The 6,437-nt window shown below is 45.2% G+C and overlaps 1 non-coding gene across 1 annotated transcript; it reads left to right on the top strand.

The window, feature by feature from the left end:
* The first annotated feature begins 1,041 nt into the window (after positions 1 to 1,041).
* TRNAG-ACC (transfer RNA glycine (anticodon ACC)) lies at positions 1,042 to 1,114 on the top strand. The gene has a single exon. It is a non-coding gene; the product is annotated as a tRNA-Gly (tRNA).
* Positions 1,115 to 6,437: the final 5,323 nt, after the last annotated feature.

Below are 6,437 nucleotides of genomic sequence, written 5' to 3'. Positions count from 1 at the left end.
CATCACCGACATGAATCTGAGCAAGCTCCAGGAGTTGGTGATGGACAGGGAGGCCTGGCATGCTGCAGTCCATGGGGTCACAAAGAGTCAGACACAACTGAGTGACTTAACTGTGTCCCCATTATTCACTTGACCCTCTAAGAAGTCCTGGAAGAGTACTGGTGCCCCAAGTTAATGAACTAAGGTTAAAAAAATCACCAAGAAAGCTAGGCAGAGAAAGCTGTTTGATTCCAAACCCTTTCCACCCATTGATGCTGCTTCTTTGGAGAAAAAAATAATATTACTTTCATTCATATTTATGAACCTGGACCACACAGTGTGTGATCTGAGTCATCCACTCCTCCTCTATGCAGTACCTGAACATCTGGAAATACGCTCAGGTACCCTGGACAAAAGCATGTCCTCTGCGGACACAGCCAGACCCCAGACGCACGCGGCTTTCCCTCCGTGTGTTGTCCCCACCTCCTCCACGTGCATGGAGTGTGGTTGACTGCCTGACTGAAGACCTGTGTGAGTGAATCCATGTGCAGAACCCTAGGATTCTTTCTGGTCTCCAGAGCATGCCGACAAGACTCAGGAGTAGGGTGGAAGGTATTTAAAGTCCCTGTTTGTGCTTTACAGCCCACATTGGCAAGATTTTTACTTTCTCTCCTTCTGCCTCCCACTGCCTTGATTAACTGGTGTCATTGCTGTAAGAAAATATCGTACACAAATGCACCAATGATTGCTGTTCTCTTAGAGATCCATGCTGCATTTCAAAGAAAGTCTGCATACAGTTCATACAGTGGTTTCATTTTCCTAATAGCTCTCTAGTCCTTCAGAAGCCAGGCAGAGTTTTGTGAGTGTGTGTACGTGTGTGTGGACACCCCTGTGGGCCAGGCCAAGTTCACTGGTGCCACTGTCACTATTCACCGAGGTGACGGATGTTAAAGTGTTGTCACTCTATTCAATCAGGAGCGGATGGGCTCAGGGCGGGGTTCCAGGGAGAACGGTTTCATGTGGAAGAGAATAGAATAGGGTTACCACTCTAAGACACGGACTTCCCTCATGGCTCAGATGGTAAAGTGTCTGCCTACCATGCAGGAGACCCAGGTTCGATCCCTGGGTGGGGAAGATCCTCTGGAGAAGGAAATGGCAACCCACTCCAGTACTCTTGCCTGGAAAACCCCATGGATGGAGGAGCCAGGTAGGCTACAGTCCATGGGGTTGCAAAGAGTCGGACACGACGCACCTCCCTGGAACAGGACCCCCAGGCAAGTCATCCCAGGAGATGCGATTGGAGTAGTGTCCTGACCGAGGATGTGGCAGTAATCAGGGAACCAAGCAGCAGAGCAGCATCTCTAGAATGAGAGCAGGTGTCAAAGTTGAGAGGTGTGCAACTTCATGGTGTGTGGGGGACACACAAGGAGTATGTGCCGTCCGTCCGCAGTGGGGAGAGATGACAAAACGGGGCGGGGCTGGACCACTGAGGGCTGCCTTCCTTGTTTGCTGAACACCTGCTAGTTGCCAGGCAGGGTTAGACAGCAAACAGAAGAGCCAGAGCTGGGGAAGCCTAGCCGCAGGCCGAGTGCTGGAAGGAAAGAGGACGTCAAGGATGGCTGTGAAGTTCTCACCTTGGTCTTTGTCAGAGAATGTCTCGTCTGACTCAGGGATATGATGTGCAGTTAGACAGCATGGTGTCTTAAGCCAAGGTGCTGGTAGAGGAGTACAATGATCCATCCTGAGGGCACCGTGCCTACTTTTATGGAGCTTTCAAGGTGCCAAACAAAAGAAATTACTTTATATAGCAAGGTGAGGTCAATGGGGGAGGTGATGGGGGCAGAAAATCTGCTGGGTTCTCAGGTTTCATTTCTTTTTTTTTTTTATATCTTTTTTTTTCTAATTTTATTTTATTTTTAAACTTTACATAATTGTATTAGTTTTGCCAAATATCAAAATGAATCCGCCACAGGTATACATGTGTTCCCCATCCCGAACCCTCCTCCCTCCTCCCTCCCCATACCATCCCTCTGGGTCGTCCCAGTGCACCAGCCCCAAGCATCCAGCATCGTGCATTGAACCTGGACTGGCAACTCGTTTCCTACATGATATTTTACATGTTTCATTGCCATTCTCCCAAATCTTCCCACCTCTCCCTCTCCCACAGAGTCCATAAGACTGTTCTATACATCAGTGTCTCTTTTGCTGTCTCGCATACACGGGTTATTGTTACCATCTTTCTAAATTCCATATATATGCGTTAGTATACTGTATTTATGTTTTTCCTTCTGGCTTACTTCACTCTGTATAATAGGCTCCAGTTTCATCCACCTCATTAGAACTGATTCAAATGTGTTCTTTTTAATGGCTGAGTAATACTCCATTGTGTATATGTACCACAGCTTTCTTATCCATTCATCTGCTGATGGACATCTAGGTTGCTTCCATGTCTTGGCTATTATAAACAGTGATGCGATGAACATTGGGGTACACGTGTCTCTTTCCCTTCTGGTTTCCTCAGTGTGTATGCCCAGCAGTGGGATTGCTGGATCATAAGGCAGTTCTATTTCCAGTTTTTAAGGAATCTCCACACTGTTCTCCATAGTGGCTGTACTAGTTTGCATTCCCACCAACAGTGTAAGAGGGTTCCCTTTTCTCCACACCCTCTCCAGCATTTATTATTTGTAGACTTTTGGATCGCAGCCATTCTGACTGGTGTGAAATGGTACCTCATAGTGGTTTTGATTTGCATTTCTCTGATAATGAGTGATGTTGAGCATCTTTTCATGTATTTGTTAGCCATCTGTATGTCTTCTTTGGAGAAATGTCTATTTAGTTCTTTGGCCCATTTTTTGATTGGGTCGTTTATTTTTCTGGAGTTGAGCTGTAGGAGTTGCTTGTATATTTTTGAGATTAGTTGTTTGTCAGTTGCTTCATTTGCTATTATTTTCTCCCATTCTGAAGGCTGTCTTTTCACCTTGCTAATAGTTTCATTTCTGGAAGCATTCACAGTGCATCTCTGTCTAAAGAGCTGTGCTAGGTTATGTGACAGTTCCAACATCAGGAGGCCATCTCTGCCCTCCAGGAATTTACTGGGTCGGAGGAGACAGAGACAGAGAGAAGTGTTTGCAGCTCTCGTCCAGGGATGTGTCACTTTGAGATATACAGAGATAGACGTGGACATAGATATCCACCAGCGTCTCTTGGGTTATTGATGTTTGGGGCTGCAGAGTTTTATTTTCAGGAGGTGTCCTGGGCACGCTGGCTGTTTTCCAGTGTGTCTGGCCTCCACCACTAATACTAGTAGTCTCTTCTCACCCGCCAAGTGTGACAACCAAAAACACTTCCAGATACTGGCCAGTGCTCCCCGAGGACAAAGTCACCATGAGTTGGCAACCAGAGACACATGGTCCAGATCTGGGTGGATGTATGCATAGATTGACATAACCTGTATCCACCCAGGGGGTATATCCAGTCCGCCTTCCCTCAAAACCCGGGCGGAGAAGGCTGAGGGAGACAAACAGACCCCCACAAAGGCATGCTTCCTGTGCACCGGAGACTGGGTGATTGGTCACTTTAAAGTAATGAAAGCAGAGCAATTGGCAGTCAGCAAAAAGCCGTTCTCTCTCATTGGATTCCAGTCTAATTGTCATTGAGAAAACGAAGAGAACAGCGTAGGAAAAGGCAAGACACGTGGGGGAAGCAGACTGAGAGCAGGCGGGCGCTGATGACTCCGTAACTGGCAGTCAGCGCGCAGAATACGATCCATGCTGTTTCTCAAGTAAATCACAGGTGTCAGGAGTGTCCTTGAATATCTTCCATATTCAGACTCCAAAGCCAGAGTACACCAAGAATGAGAAATCTATGTTGGAATAAATCCGTGTTTATAATTATGAAATAATCTCTTGTCCCTAGGAAGAAAATGCTACTTTTTGATTTACCTTATCTAACACTAAAATGTCTTGAACTGCTTATCTAGAGAAAGGGTGCAGATGAACCTCCTTCCAGGGTAGGGATAGAGACACAGACATAGGGATGAATATGTAGACACGGAGCAGGGAAGGGGAGGGTGGGGTTAACTGGGAGCTAGGACTGTACATAGGAGTGTACACATGTACACTAGTATGTGTAAGTATAGTAGTGTGAAGCTAGTGGGAAGCCGCTGTATAACACAGGGAGCTCAGCTCAGTGCTCCGTGATGACCTAGATGGGTGGGATGGGGGTGTGAGGGAAGCTCAAGAGGGAGGGGGGATATTTATACACACAGTTGATTCACTTTGTTGTACAGCAGAAACTAACACAATCTTGTAAAGAATTATGCTCTGATAAAAATAAAATAGATATGTACATGATATCTATGTTAGAGCTCTTTCTAAAATAACTCTTTCAAAAGCCTTGGCTGTACCTTGCAGCTGGAAAGTTGGTGTCTCATAAGCACTTTAGAAAATAAACTATGCCAGGACACTAGACTCCACTTAATAGTAATAAGCAACCTGCATGATACGATTTGAATGAAACAGCGTAATCAAAAATGCCTTCCCCACCTGCCTTCCCAGCGGGGGAGGCATTTCTTTGGGTTAAGTCATTGTCTGCAGATGGTCCTGTAGAAATGTAAATATGATACTCAGAACAAGATAATGCATTAATCAACACATTATCACCAAGTTATTAATGAGGTAAGCCAATTAGGACACTCACTCACTCAACATTTATTGTAGGATTCCCATATGCCAACCACCGGCTAAATGCTGGGGACACAGAAGGGAAGCAGACAGGAGCTCTGAGGGAGGCTGCAGTTTATTGAGTCACACAGACTCCTGGTTCTATGAACTGCCATTGTGATATTTTATGCTTTCACTTAAATCATTAATTTTCCTCTAGTTCTGAGGCACCTCCAGTCTCAGTCCACCTGTCTGTGGTTCCCATCAGGGGCTGCACATTAGACTCTCCTGGGGTGCTCTTGAAACCTACAGATGTCCAATCTCCCCAGCTCCCAGCCCAAACAAGTGGAATCTGAATCTATGGGATGGCTGCTAAGCAACAGAATTTGTCCATTTCCCAAGGTGATTCAGTCACAGCGAAGGTAGGGAGACGCTGTTCTGCTTGGTCTCCCTTAGGTAAACACACTCCAAGTCAAGGATTCAAATTCTGAGTTTCCCAGTCTTGCTCCCTTGCTGAATTATCATTTCACAAGCATCTCCCTAGAAGGACTAATCCAGTTCATTTGCGTTAAAACCAAGTATGCACTTTAAAAAAAGAGCCTCTCTGTGGTTCTTATGATGAGTTTGAAAATAACTGAGAAATATACTTGAAACTTCAAAATTGATTTCCACTGGTCAATAAGCTTAGTACCCTCTTCCATCAGCACCTGGGAGCTTACCTAAAATGTTCACTCCAGAGTCCAACATAATATTCTACCTTACCCAGCACCGCTTCTCCCCTTCTCCCCTCCAGACACTGGGGAAGAGTCCCTATTCCTCTGATGAACTTCTCATCTCATCACCTCCCAGAGTGATGAAGAAGCTGGCAGCCCTCAGTGTGGCTGGAGTCTGCTTCTACCAGTGATGTATGCATTTCTTCTCAGCTTCAAATTTGGTCAAATTGGTGGTTTGAATTCAGCAACAGTGGGAGCATTTGCATCGCAGAAATTGGCAAAGACCACAGAAGTGGCTTTTCTAAAGGATAGGTGATAAGCATCCACTAATAACCACTGCTATCATCCATTTCCTCAAGGGGCAAGAGAGAGGTCCTTGCTGGAGTGCACTGGAGCAGTCAGAAAAGTCCAGAAAATGGGCATGGTGGAAAAACAGCAAACTTCTGACACTAGCAGTTGTCAGCATAGAGAGCGAATCCAGAAAGATGTATCACTGGCTTGAAATAGGAGCTTGCCAATGCAGTAGATGCAAGAGTCGCATGTTTGATCCCTGGGTTGGAAAGATGCCTTGGAGGAGGGCATGGCAATCCACTCCTGTATTCTTGCCTGGAAAATCCCATGGACAGAGGAGCCTGGTGGGCTATGGTTCAGAGGGTCACAAAGAGTCAGACACTACTGAGGTGACTTAGCAGTCACACAAACAAATATAAATTATCTATATCTTTATAATTTTTTTCTTTTTAATTGCTATTCTGCAATGACAGCTACTTTGTGATTGTAGCATTTCATTTGATGGTTTAAATCCTGAAAATGTTGTTTTACTCATACAGAAAATGTGGAGGCTAGTGGGGGCCACCCCTGGCATTCACAACAGTCTGGCATGACTGACAAGTGTGGAAAATGGGGGAGAGGAATTTTTTTTTTTCTTGCTCCAACATGCCCTCCAGTCCTGTGTCTTTGCCATTCTAATAATTTCTCTTTTTCACATCAATAAGTAAATGGATGCTATCAGCCTCTATAAAATGTATAGTGACTATTATTGCTAAAGGTTTTCCAAAAAAATTAAATCAATAATAGCTAAAAT

This window comes from Bos mutus, chromosome 11 (assembly GCF_027580195.1).
Source record: "Bos mutus isolate GX-2022 chromosome 11, NWIPB_WYAK_1.1, whole genome shotgun sequence".
Taxonomy (NCBI): Eukaryota; Metazoa; Chordata; class Mammalia; order Artiodactyla; family Bovidae; genus Bos; species Bos mutus.
Note: the sequence above shows the minus strand (reverse complement) of the source record. Positions and strands in the feature narration are given on the sequence as shown.